The 14,950-nt window shown below is 33.2% G+C and overlaps 1 protein-coding gene across 1 annotated transcript in view; it reads left to right on the top strand.

Moving 5' to 3' along the window:
• The window catches only part of LOC140446044 (muscle-specific protein 20-like), a 120,194-nt gene that overhangs the window by 33,480 nt on the left and 71,764 nt on the right, over window positions 1–14,950 (top strand). The window lies entirely within an intron of this gene.

The following is a 14,950-nucleotide window of genomic DNA, read 5'->3' as shown; positions in this document are numbered from 1 at the left end:
TCGTATCTTCATTTGGATTGTAAATCATGACTGGGTTAATTGCTGCGATACGGTTTTCACGCATCTAAAATTTTTCCATTAACTTTTCACATTTCCGCACACTTTTCCCAAATTACAGGAGTAGCAGTATTCAATGCTTCTTGCCATGTTTCCAAAACTGTTGTGCCACTGTAACGTTACGCCACATCTTAGTAAGTTGTGCATATTCCCCAAATATATTCAATGGAATTGAATTCCAACGATAAGGGGATAGTCTTACTATGAATATTTTTGGTTTTTCATTTGGCTTGAAAGAATCCTGAGGAAATGAAATATGTATTTTCATTCGTTAACCACTCATATTTTATGTACCGTGTAGGACTTTGTTGATTGCTTATTTAAAATTTCCGAATGCTATGGGGCATTATCCAAATCTATAACATGATTTACGTAAACTTGAAAGCAGTTTTTTTCAAGTATTTCACAAACATATCTGCATTCATTTTATCGTGATAATCAGCCGATTTTGACGAAACACAAGATCCGCTTCATCAATAAAACCATTTTTTCCACCCACATGCAATATAATATGTCTCTTTCCCTCAGTATCGGTGGGTTTTATGGATTTTATACTCTCGTCCTGTCAAATCCGTTTTACTCCACCTTTAGCAAAAATCCTCGTTTTGTTAAATAAAAAAAGAAGCATGTTATTTTTCTAAATTATAGTTTTTACAAAACTCGATTATTTTATGAACGACCCTTTTCACACAAGGCTTTTCCACTGTCTTCCATTTTAAATCTAAATACAATCTGTTTGAAAACTCTCCAGAACCCTGGAAATTTCGAATGTATTTTGTCTTTTAATTTTTTTAACAGCATCACTACAGAAACATATTCTTTCTTTTCACACATTTTATAAATAATGTCTCGAATTTCAAATTCCAACTCTCAGGAAGATCTTTAGTCTTAGGATATGATCTAGGTTTATATTGTTCGACATCTCTTCACTATTAATCGTTTTTTCTGTTTTTCAACACTGACTTAGTTTTGTCTCACTGAGACAAAACTATTGTACGGATTGAACTTGTGGCAAAGTGCCTCATTGGCTTTTTCATCAGTAAAATAAACCTGCAAATTAAACATTACTTGATTTATAATTAAAACACATCTCGCCATTTTTGCTGTCAATACACAAACAAACGCAATCCAATTACAGATACTACTATGACAAACTTATTAGAATACCATTAATTTGAAACAAGGAGTATCGCTAAAGTAAGGTATCAGTATCTCTTGATACGAAAGTAAGAATGCTGCGATGCTACTTCTTTTCTGTCCTTTTTTATGGTGTTGAATCGTGGACCTTGAACGAAGATATGTGCAGAAAACTGGAAGCATTTGACATGTGGCTATATCGGAGAATGCTTAAGATCCCGTGGACTGACCGAGTCACAAATGAGAAGGTCCTCAGAAGAATGAATAAGAATCGAGAAGTACTGACCACCATCAAATCTCAAAAGTTACAGTTCTTCGGACATATATGCGAAATGAATCCAGATATGCTCTCCTTCAAGCCATCCTTCTTCTTCTTAAAGTGCCTATCCGTTCCGGATGTTGGCAATCATCACGGCTATCTTTACTTTATTTATTGCAGCGCGGAACAGTTCAGTGGTAGTCGTGTTATACCACTTTCGTAAATTTTGAAGCCAGGAAATGCGTCTTCTTCCCGGTCCTCTCTTACCATTTACTTTCCCTTGGAGAATCAGCTGGAGAAGGCCGTAACGTTCTTGATTTCTCATTACATGTCCTAGATATTCCAACTTTTTAGTTTTGACGGTCATGAGAATTTCACATTCTTTCCCCATTCTACGCAGGACCTCCACATTAGTAACTCTGTCAACCCAGGATATACGTAAGATGCGCCTATAACACCACATTTCGAAAGCTTCGAGCCGATTCATAGATGCAACAGTCAGTGTCCGTGCTTCTATTCCGTAGAGCAGAACTGTGAATATGTAGCAGTTCAATAGACGGCATTTTGTTTTTAATGATATGTCTCGACTGTTGAAAATGGTTCTCATTCTAACGAATGCTGCTTTTGCTTTTATTATTCGCTGTTTAATTTCTGTTGAGTGGTCCCATTGACTATTTAAATTGGTGCCTAGATATGTATATTGCTCGACTCTTTCGATATTGTGTTGGTTGATTGTAAGTTGAGCGTTTAGTATTGGTTTTTTACTAATTGTCATAAATTTGGTTTTCTTTATGTTAAGAGCTCGTCCGGATCTGCTGCTGACTTCTGATATGCGATTTGTTAATATCTGTAAGTCATTCAGATTATCGGCAAAAACTATAGTGTCATCTGCATATCTAATGTTATTATATATAAAGCTTCCTTAAATACCCATTCAGAATAAATGTTGAACAACAATGGAGACAAAATACAGCCCTGTCGTACTCCACGTTCTATTGCAATTTTATCAGTTAACTGGTCTTCTATTTTGATTTTGGCCGTTTGATTGTAGTAAATGTTTCTGATAATTCTAAGATCTTTGTTGTCAATTCCAATTTCTTGCATTAGAGTCATTAATTTGTCATGTTTAACTCTGTCAAATGTCTTCTGGTAATCTATAAAGCAAACGTATATGTCACAATTCACATCCCTGCATCTCTGAAATAGCACCTGTACAGCAAAAAGGGCCTCCCGTGTTCCCGTGTATACATTTAAATAAATTTAATATTCTTTTAGAACAAACCAGTATACATACTTTAGATAATCTAATAATAATGAATTACATAGTAATATACATAATGAAAATTGTTTCAACAGACTGAAAAAAGTACTCTGCAGCAGGGGCATTTCAATGTCTTTAAAGATAAGACTTCTGAGATGCTACGTGTTCTCCGTATTATTTTATGGGTTGTAGGCTTGGACATTAAAGAAAGATGTTTCGGACAGATTAGAAGCCTTCGAGTTATGGGCCTACAGAAGAATATTAAGAATAAGTTGGGTGGATAGAGTCACGAATGTCGAGGTGTTGAGAAGAATGGGTAAAGGTAAAGAGGTTTTAACTACAATTAAAGTCAGAAAACAGCAATATCTGGAACATGTCATGAGGGGCGAGCGTTATAACTTGCTGCAATTAATAATACAAGGAAGAATACAGGGTAGAAGGAGTCGCGGAAGAAGACGGATCTCCTGCTTAAACAATTTAAGAGCTTGGTTTAACTGCACTTCTGCTGACCTCTTTAGAGCAGCGGTATCGAAGGTGCGAATTGCCATGATGGTTGCCAACCTTCTTAGAGTAGATGGCACATAAAGAAGAAGATATGACATATTGGCGACCTTTGTAAATCTATCAATTAGACATTTAAATGCAACGGAGAGTTTAATACTGTCAAACGGTCCAAACTTTGCTCTTACTGGTACTCATCCATCTATTCCAAAATTAGACATAATTAGCTCAGTGAAGAAAATATCTCAATTGAAGTAAAATTGAATTGGAAAAGTCTAATAAAATTAAACAAAACATAAGCAAAGAGGAACTAAAGACTATAAGAACTTGACGACTCCATAATTATCCTACCAGCAGACAAGGGGAATGCAACTGTGATGGATCAAATTCAATATAAAACAAAATTAAAGATCTAATAACAAACGGACTTTATACAAAATTAACAAAGGATCCAAGAAAACCTTTAGAAAACAGAATATATAGAATATTATTCAAGTTAAAAGATTATTTTAAAAATTATAAATTGCAACTATTACAGCAAGACAGCTCATTTTTATAGAGTACCGCAAGTTCATAACGCGAATACATTACTTAGAGACCAATTTGTACTACAATGAAGTCTCCTTGTAATGAACTTTCAAAATTTTTATTAAATATTATACAACTATTTGTATCAACTAACAGAAGAATCACCGACAGAAGAATTCGACAGTCATCAATTCAAAGACAAATAACATGCTATGACTTTTCTGACGGGTATTCTCAAGTTAAAGTTGATTTCATGTTATCGAATGAACTATCTTACAATAAAGTCGTCCCAAGAACGCAACTCCACAATATTGACAATATCATTTTAAAGTCGTCTACTTTAAAATGTATAATATGTCTGAATTGTCAACATGAATCAGTCAGAAAAAATTAAATTATTACACTCGCGATCATAAAATCCGGGCCATCTTGAAAATTTCAAGTTTCTTAAATATTTTTGCCTCTGGTGCAGTAATAACCTTTTTTTTGGCTAATGTATTTTTTATTTGTCATCAATGTTTGTTTTAAAAGAAAAAAAATCGGTTGCCTGTAAAGTCGGTTTTACGGGCGAAGATTTTACGTGACAACGTCTTTTTTATATATTATTTTATATATTATATATTATTATATTATTATTTTATATATTATTTATATTTTATATATTATATTTTTATATATTATTTTATATATTATTTATTTTATATTATATTATTGATCTTATTATTTTCTACAAAATTTATTTGAAATTTTTTTCGATATATCAATTAGTTGCGGAGATATCGATCATTGAAGTTATTGTTTGCTACCAGTATTTTATATATTAATTTTTTCAGTTATAAAAAATTACTATTTCCAATTGTGTCTACCAAGTATGGTCACATGTATTTGCCTACATATTAAATAATAATAAGTACAGATAATGTTATGTGACGTTCACTTCTGATTATATATATATTTTAATATTTTTAATTTTAAAGAATCAATTTGAAAATCAAAACACTTATTCAGATCGAAGGTTCAAATTTTTGCTAAATAAATTTGAAATTAATTAAAATTTGTAAATGTAAATGGTAAAGTTGAAAATTAAAACATTTACTAAAATTGGAATTTGAAATTCTTGCTAAACACAGTTAAATTCTAACTCCGCGCGTGGTGATTGGTCGGTTTAGTTCGTTTGTTTGGTCGCCCTGTTTTGACAGGTTAGAAGTTCTCATAATTTGTTATTTTAAATGTTTGACTAGCAATACGCGCTGTTTCTTCTCAATCGACTGAATTACGATTGATTGCAGAGTGATTTAAACTAATAATTTACTTAACACTATCAACATTTGTCAATAGTATGACATAACCTATAAACTCAGTTTCTCAACTTTTGTGTCAATCTAACAATTAATCAATCAATCATAGTTTACGATAATGAAATATTACTGTACAATTATTTACCTTTATTGTTGTAGTTGTTGTAAATGACGAATCTAAGCACTCCACATTTTCACTACAGACACAGCTGACGATACTTTCAACGATTTTCAACTTTAGCGATTCAACGCGCCTAATTCTCTAGTGCCGCGCGCAGCGGACCGATCATGTTTGAGTGGGAGAGAGACGCAAGCATTCGCTGGTCCGGCGGGCCTCTCTCTCGTTCGGCGACTCACTGTAACAGACGTGAGCGGGCGTTACACTTTTCTTAAATGACTCCGAGCCACAACCTAATTTAAGACGTTGTCACGTCAAAATGGTTTTTTATTGTTTTTATTGAAAAAAACAGAAAACAAATCAAATTGTTGATAAAACAGACATACGAAAAAAAAATGGAAAATACAGAACGTGGTAAAAAATCAGTGAAATTTCAATGGCCAATATCGTGTATTGCCTCCCCTTGCTCTAATAACCTCTTGCAGACGACGGGACATACTCTCAATTTTTCTCCGGATTACATGTTGTGGTATGTTATTCCACTCTCTCACTAACAGATCCTTAAGCTCCTGTGCGTTGTTAGGAGGAGGTGTATGGGTTTGAATACATTTTTTCAAATCGTCCCAGAGATGTTCGATGGGATTCAGATCCGGAGACCTAGCTGGCCAGGATACCCTCGTAATTACAACTTCGTCCAAGTATTACATACTGATCCTGGCAACGTGCGGTCGCACGTTGTCCTGCATAAAAACGGCGTTTTCTCCAAGCCCTGCCATGTTGGGCATATCATGTTCTTCCAGAATCTCCGTAATGTACCTTCGTGCAGTTAGGGACCCATTTTCGATTAAGAGTAATCCGAGCCTCCACCAAATGGCATTCTTGGAGCAATGTAAGCTTGTGAAAATCGTTCACCGGTTCTCCTCTAAACTTTTACACGTCCATCGGATCCAGTTAGGCAGAAACGGGATTCATCTGAGAATAACACGTTGCTACAATCGTTAATTCCCCAATGCGCGTATTGTCGAGCAAAAGCTAGTCGTGCAACTCGAGGCACCCGGCGAAGTGGCAATCCTCTAGGCATTACCTGAGAAGATAGTCAAGAAAAACGAAGTCTTCTTCTGACTGTTGCAACACTAAAATTGCGATTTCGTACATCCTATAGTCGATTTTGATGCATAACCGCAGTTGAGGTCCAGTTTCGTAAAGCCTGAAACACAAGAAAACGGTCATCTAGTGCCTTGGTCGTTCTTCTTTGTCCAGAGCCAGGTCGCCTGGTTAGCAAACTTGCCTCCTGAAAGCGTTGAAGCACTCGTTGAAAGCGTAACCGTAGAAAGACTTACGCCAACAGTTCTTGCGACTTGCCGTTGAGTGTGACCGCGTGACTGTGCACAAGTGCAACAATTTGTGCAGTTTCAACAACAGTCAAAAGCATTTTTGTCAAAAAATAAACACTAATAATGGCACTAAGAAACACTAATGGTGGCAATAATAAACGTTTGTCCGTTGCATTTGAACAGAAAGTCGAAGTACAAACGAGACATTTAAAACAAGCGGAGTTACAGGTAGCGTTCATTTTGGGAAGTGTGCACTTTACCGCGAAATCGGCACTATTGGAATTCTTTGTTACAAAGGAAACCGCAACAATTCTCAGAAACATGCATTAGTTTGTATTTGTGTTATTAATATTTACGATAAAGCTCGTTAAAAATGAAATATCGATGATTTTCAAGGTGACCCGGATTTTATGATCGCGAGTGTAGTATAATTTTTATCAAGTAACAAAAAAAAAACAAAATTTGTTTATTTTATAAAAGTTTTGTATTTTGAGAACGATTTCCGAAGTGGAAATCGAAACGTCAAATAAATTTATTTCAAAGTAAAGTTGTGGCTTATTCCCCACACAAACAATAAATTGTATCAAGATGCCACAAGCAAATAGCTTCATAACAGTTGTATATATATTTGCCTGTCAGATTTAAATATGGCGTGTTAATAGAGTAAGAATTAGAGATGTGATACATTTATTAAATGGCAGGGAAATACCACTAGACTAAGTAAAACCGATTAAGATTATAAATATATAAAGACCACATAATGATGGTAAGATCCGAAGGAAAACTCTTGCAACCTATAAAGTATGAAATGAGAATTAAGAGTTAATGAGAAATGAAATTAGACAAGGAGATTCGCTAAGCCCATTAATATAAAGAAAAGGATATAAAATGGAAGAAAAGGAAATACAGATAACTTTATCTGACGACGCCAAAATAATGAAGGAGAATGAAGATGATTTATAAAGAGTAATTCAACCGTAAAAGTTAGGAAATAAGAGCGAGATGTGGAAAAGAGGAAATCTGTTGACAAAAAGAAAAAAGTAGAATATAATCAACATATGGACAGAAAACAGAATAGTAAGAATAGCAAGAGACATGTCGCTAAATAAAAGAAGGACAATAGAACGCCCGAGGAAAATGAGGTCCGACAATATCTTCTTCATTTTTGAGTGCTTCTCCTATCGGAGATTGGATATCATTAGGGCGATTCTAATTTTATTTACTACTGTTTTGAATAATTCGTTAGTGGTACAGCCAAACCACTCTCTTAAATTTCTCATCCAGGGCATTCTTCTACGGCCTGGATTTCTGCGTCCTTCGATTTTTCTTTGCATTATATTTTGTAGGAATGTGTACTTTTGTCCTCTCATCAGGTGGCTTAAGTATTCAAGTTTTCTCTTTTTTATATTCAGTGTAACTTCTGGATCGTTATTTATTCTGCGTATTACCTCTTCATGCGTAATTTTATCCACCCAACTTATTTTTAGTATACGGCGGTAGCACCACATCTCAAAGCTTTCAAGATTTTTAACATTCCTCTGTTTAAGAGTCCATGCCTCAACACCGTAAAGCAAAGTACTAAATACATAGCATTTTAAAATTCTAGTTCGTAGCTGAATACTAATATCACGATTACAAAATAATTTTTTCATTTTTATAAAGGTAGACCTGGCAATTTTAATACGTCTTTTTATCTCGTGATTTTGGTCACCTGTTTCATTGATGAGGGTTCCCAAGTATTTGTATTCGCTTACTTTTTAGAGTTGGGTACCGTTTATTGCGATACTAGTGTCATATATTGGATTCTTACTGAAGATCATATATTTGGTTTTTTTGACGTTCATCCTTATGCCGTAGTTTTTACATATCTCATTCATACTTTCAACTAGATGTTGTAGATCTTCCGCTGTTCTTGCCATTATCACAGTATCGTCAGCATATCGAATGTACAACCCTGTCGTACTCCTCTACGTATTTCTATTTCGTCCGACGTTTGGCCTTCTATTTTTATATTAGCTCGCTGATTCCAGTACAGATTTACTATTATTTGTATGTCTCTGGTGTCGATGTTCTTACCCTCCAAGATTTCTTTCAGTTTATTGTGGCGTACTTTGTCAAAGGCCTTTTCAAAGTCTATAAAGCAGGCGTGTACCTCTTGGTTAACATCTAGACATCTCTGTGTTAGGACGTTTAAGGCAAAGAGAGCTTCTCTTGTACCTAATCCTTTTGGCTCTAAGAGTCTAAGATGACTCTAAAAAATATTTTAAGCAGATGACTCATCAAGGAGATTTTTCGATGATCTGAACATTGCATTGCCTTAGTTTTCTTCGGTATGGTGACAAACGTAGACAGCAACCATTCTTGAGGTATTATACCAGTACTGTATATTGTATTGAATAGATGTAATATTATGGTTACGGATTTATCATTCAAAAGCTTCAACAGTTCTGTAGGAATCATGAATGTGTTGCTTGTGTGAGTCCATTTCAAAAGGTAAAAGAAATAATAAATTAGATTGTAAGTCTAATTTATTATTTCTTGTACCTTTAGTTCTGTAGGAATTTCATCAGGTCCATTTGCTTTGTCATTTTTAGCGTTTATTATTGCGTATTCTACTTCTTCTTTCAATATGTCTGGCCCAGTTTCATTGATTATCTGAGTTAAGTTGTTTCTATCGTCTTCAAATAATTCATTCAGGTATTCTGTCCATCTTTTTATTTTATTCTTTAGATCCACAATAAGATTTCCATCTTTGTCTTTACGTTTACCTATTTGGCATTTCTTTATGCTTCCTGTTATCTCTTTTACTTTTTTGTACATATTGAACGCATCGTATTTTTTCTCATAGGTTTCCATTTCTTCACACTGTTCTTTAATCCACGCCTTTTGGCTTCTTTTATTGTCTTTTTTATGTGTTTGTTTATTTCTTTGTATTCGTCTAGGTAATTCTTCATCTTTCTTCTTTATTCCATCAAGTCTAGTGTATCTTGTGTCATCCACCCCTTATTCTTTGTTGTTGTTTCTGTAAGATGTTTCTTTCCTGCTGTTTGTATAGCTGTATTTATGTACTTTAATTTTTGGTTAATGTTATTTGTATCGTTAATTTGTTGCTGCACTAAACGGAGGTTTTCATTTATTTCTTCTCCTGTTTCTTGTCGTATATTTTTGTTTCTAAGTTTATTTAAATCTAGTGCCTTTCTGTGTGATCTCCTAACAATATCAGTTGAGGCTAAAAACCGAAGTAAAACAGGCATGAGCCTATGAATAAAGTAAAAAGAAGACGAAGAAATTAATAATTATTCAAGAGGACATTAATGATTGTTAAAATATTTCCATATCTTTTTGTACTATTGTTTAAGATTCAAAAAAATTTAGTGTGTTGTATGCCATAAACAAATAGCTATAAAATAAACTACCGAATAGATTATTCACACATTATCACGTTAAACGATGTAATTTATTACTTGAACTACTAGCTAAAGGCTAGAATAACAAAGTATGTCATGATTGCATACGCAACCTATAATTTTTTAAATTAATATTTTTACAAGATGTTTGCAATACAATTATATATTTTAACAATAGAATAATTAATTTTTTAACTTCGTTGTACTTGACTTTCATTATCCTGAGATTTCACCCTATTTTAGTGTTCATTTCTATTTGTTAATTTTAATTACGACACAACTAGACAACAAGTTCCTTTGGATAATATGTAATTACTCTTATTGTGTTGAAAGCTATGAGATTGGTAAATAGATAATTCATCAGAGGAGTAGATTAGTAATATTTTGAGTATACTGTATAAAAAAACAAAAGGTATCTTTAAATTTATATCATACATACATTTTAAAGTTAAATTTAATTCAGCAAGTGATTGTTAAGAGTATGCCAATATTATACACATTGGCTTACATTTTCAATTTCTTTTAATTGTTTAACTACTAAGTGCTGTTAGCTTCAAAAACTTAGTTAACTTTAGAAATAGAAGAAGAACTGTCACACTTTAACCTAAATTATCTTGTCAAATTTACCTCTTAAATACTAGTAGACAACAAAAAAACCCAATTCCTCTCCTAGCAAGTAATGTAGTGCCTATAAGCCCCCTTTTTTAAAGTTTTATGTTTGTTTTGTCCTGTTAATTGTGTCCTGTTTGTCCCTAATTGTGTTTTAATTTATTATTTTAACATTTGACATCACAATTCTCTGCCTAGCAGAAATTAAATGCTTTGAATCAAAAGTTGATAATTACAAGTCACAGAAATTGCACACCCACAAAATAGTACAAGTACTTTCATTCATTGTCATATAACTGTCCTCTTTCTTTATAAAAATTTTCAATAATTTAACACACATTTCAAAATATATCTCTTCAATAAATATAAATAACTTTAATAATTTAAATAAAATAAAACATCACATTTTCTTTCAACAAACAATAACATATACCTTACTCCTATATCATCTGTTAACATCCCTCCCCTCAAGAAACTTCCTCCTAAGTTGTTAGACAGTTACAACATTGACCGAAGATCACTCATTATCAGTAATACGGGATAGTTTGAACTATGAATCACTAATCACTATATAATAACTCTTGTACCGGAATGTAAGTAGTATTTTGTTTATTTCTAATTTATTACAATTCAACAGATTATTTCTCTTACCAATTTGTGGGTTGTTACTCTGTCTGCTAATGCAATTTATTCATATTGATTAACACAGACATGTAATATTGGCATAATTACTAAAACCTTTTTTTGATCTATAACTTTTTTGATCTATATCCTTATAAGACAGCACTTTTTTATAATTTCAGTATTTAATTTACTTTGTACCACTGACCTGATGATGCTTTGCAAATTTTATAAAGCGAAACCGGTAGTCTTGGGTAGTAAAATTAAACTGATTGTGAGTAAGTCTAATTTATTTCTTTTTTACCTCTTGTTTAAAATGGACTCACACAAGCAACACATTCATGATTTATATTATACTATTCATACTTATGCTATGTAGTAGAATAGTTGTGGTGACGCGTTTGGTTTTGGTGATTTCAAACAACAGAAGAGATCAACCTTCTTTAAGAGAGTCTAAAACACGGAAGAAGAAGTATAATCCTTGAGATGACAAAACTTATACAAAAACTAATATTGCACTGTAAGATACCAGACACATGGAGAAACATAATGATATCGAAGTTCAAGAAAGGAGATTAAGAAGACCCCAACAATTGAGGTATAAATCTACTGAACACCGCACTTAAGCTTCCAACAAAAGTCCTAACCAACAAAATCAATAAACTAACACTTTATCAGATGAACAACAAGGATTTAGATCGGGAAGATCCTGCGTAGACACCGTATTTATACTAAGAAAAATCACAGAAAAGGCCATCGAGTACAATAAACCTATCTATGTTTTGTAGACCTGACAAAGGCTTTCGATCGCATCCAAGTCGAAGACGTCTTACACCGACTGTATAAAAGAAACATACCAATCAATATTATACAAACCATCGAAAACATCTACTTCCATAAAGAGAAGATTTGCCTTCCAGGCAAAGATAAATGGAAAACTAACACAGTGTATATCAGTACAAAGCGGAGTCAGACAGACTCGTTAAGCCCACTTCTCTTTAATATAATAATGGACGAAATAATACAAGCAGTACGTAAAGGTCATGGTTACAGAATGGGGAACAAGGAAATCCAAATAATATGTTATGCAAATGACGCCGCATTAACCGCCGAGACAGAAGACGAGCTCCAAAAATTAACACACATCTTCAATACTACAGCCAAGAAATACAATATGATAATATTAGCAGAAAAAAAAACAAATGTATGACAATATCTAAATACCCACTATGACGTAAAATCAAAATTGATGGGAACATAATAAAGCAGGAAGCAAGGTTTAGATATCTGGGAATAGATATAACTAATTACGGAGATGTTGAAGAAGTACGACAACAAAGCTTAAAAGCAAGTAAAGAGACGAGATCTCTTAATGAGACAATCTGGAAGACCAAGCACCTAAGACAAGATACAAAAACAAGAATCTATAAACCTATATTAACGAGATTATAAAACGAGACGACTACTAGAAACAACAGAGATGAACATACTTCGACGAATATCAGGGAAAAGTCTGTTGGATAGGGAGAGAAGCGAAAACATAAGAAGAGAATGCAATATAAAAGACATAAATGGATGGGTGACAAAACGGAAACAGGAGTGGAACGAACACATTAGTAGAATGGCAGAGGATAGGATAGTATGAATAGCACGAGATAAGACACCAAATGGACGAAGAAGTATTGGCACCAAGAAAAAGATGGTGCGACAATTTAAACAATTTAGGAGACTAATATTGAAGAAGAAACAGGATTTAAAGTCTACATTCAAGAAGGAAAAAGAAGAAGACTTGCTACACGTCATTCTAATCAGTTGCTATCGAACATCCATAGAGATAGATACCGTCTCTTGGGTGGCAACCCCTAGGAGTCTTGCGTTGCCATGATGTATATCTTTTTATAACTAAAACATTATTTAAATTTATCAACAGATATACAAAGTTAACAACATTTATAATGTTTTTACCCACTTCTATGTCTTTATACACATCTAAATGCAGTATATTTTTCTCTTAAATATTATGTATCACGGTGACACCATCTGGAAGCTTCAGATGGTGTTTATTAATTTTCAGGTGATGAGAAAAGGCTGAAGTATTGTCTCGTTTAGAGTGTTCTGCAAATCTGTTGTATATTCTACCGATAAAGATAATGGAAATTGTAGTTTCGATCACTTCTTTCAGTAATGTCCAATACAAGTAACTTATGTCAATGGATTATATTCTTACTAACTATTACCGTACAATCATTACAGTCACGTATATATTCATTTTTTGTCAAGAAATAATTTATTTTAGTATCATTTTGCACTATTCTATTAGATAAGTTGACTTTTTCTCTTTCGGAAGAATTTGTTAATAATAACCATACCTAATACCGTTGCTAATTCCAGCAAATCATCTTCAATATCATTTCTAGTTCCAAAATATAATCCTCCATGTATTGCTTTATATCCTCTTTCGGATTGACCCACATGCGCATTGAAATCATCTCTTATTATGACTCTCTCCTATATCCTCTATCGGATTGACCCACATGCGCATTAAAATCACCTCTTATTATGACTCACTCTCTCCTCTTAAGGAATATCTCTCAGTATGTGTCCTAATTGATCACATAAAGATATTCTTTCATTCTCAACTTAGCACCTTACACACCCGCATAACATTTCACACTTTTTTGTCAAATCAAAATTTCACTGAGATTATTCTATCTTACAACTTCTACTACGGTCTCTTTCATTTCACTGTTAGCAATTATACCAACATTAGACAAGGAAAGAGAGGGGACGCGTAATCATATGGAATTGACTGATGCCTAAACCGGCACCAGAAGGGTTGACAGGTCATATTTTATTTCTTCAGAAGATTGAGAATAATGGAAATATATATATATATATATATATATATATATATATATATATATATATATATATATATATATATATATATATATATATTGTTATGATATGTAAAATCAAGAAAAATATTGGTTTGTTTAAAATATTTTAAAGTTCAACAAAAAATTAAAATAATTCAGATAAGTAGGATAATATCCAACAAACATTTCGGAGAAGGAAAGTTATTAAATCTTTGAATTACCTGTACCAAACAAAATGTAAGCTTTGCATCAATCATTTCTTTGTTATACTTCAGTTGACCCGCATAAGTTTAAGTGAAACAAAAGACAAATTGAAACGGGTTTTTACAAATACATTAGTGTAGTGATTAAAGACAATAGAGGATTATAGAAAGAGGTTTTGGTTAGTTTTTAAGATTTATAGAAAAATAGTATTTGTAAATAAGTTTTAGGAAATTTATAATTATAGGTAAAAATTTGTTTGTTATCGAAATGAAGAAATGGGGGAATTGTGACGAGTTGTGATTGGCGGAGATTGAAAAAGGTGGGATAAGTGTGTGGGAGAAAGTTTAGCGAGATTGAGGAGAGAAAAAAGATATAGTTAGTTGGTTTCCAAGTCTTCAAGAAAGAACAGTGTTTGTTCTCTGTCGGTTCCCGAAATGTAGCAAGCAGTAGTGTTGAATGTTAGTGAGTTTTTGTGGAGTTAGTGTATCTGACAGAAGCTGAAACAACAAAATATTGTAAGTCATATTTCTCTACTTATATTCCAAGAGTCACTGTTCAGGCCAACGAGAGATTCAGTTTATCGTAAAGAGAAGATATTCCAAGAGTCAATTTTTCACTCGGGCCAACGAGAGATTCAGTTTATCGAGAGGAGAAAGGCTATCATAATTTGAATGATTTGTGCTTTTGAAGGAGATCATTAAGGACGATATACTTGCAACAATCTGATGTAAGATTGC

The sequence above is a fragment of the Diabrotica undecimpunctata genome, chromosome 7 (assembly GCF_040954645.1).
Source record: "Diabrotica undecimpunctata isolate CICGRU chromosome 7, icDiaUnde3, whole genome shotgun sequence".
NCBI lineage: Eukaryota > Metazoa > Arthropoda > Insecta > Coleoptera > Chrysomelidae > Diabrotica > Diabrotica undecimpunctata.
The sequence above is the reverse complement of the archived record's forward strand: the minus strand, read 5'-3'. Positions and strand labels throughout refer to the sequence as shown.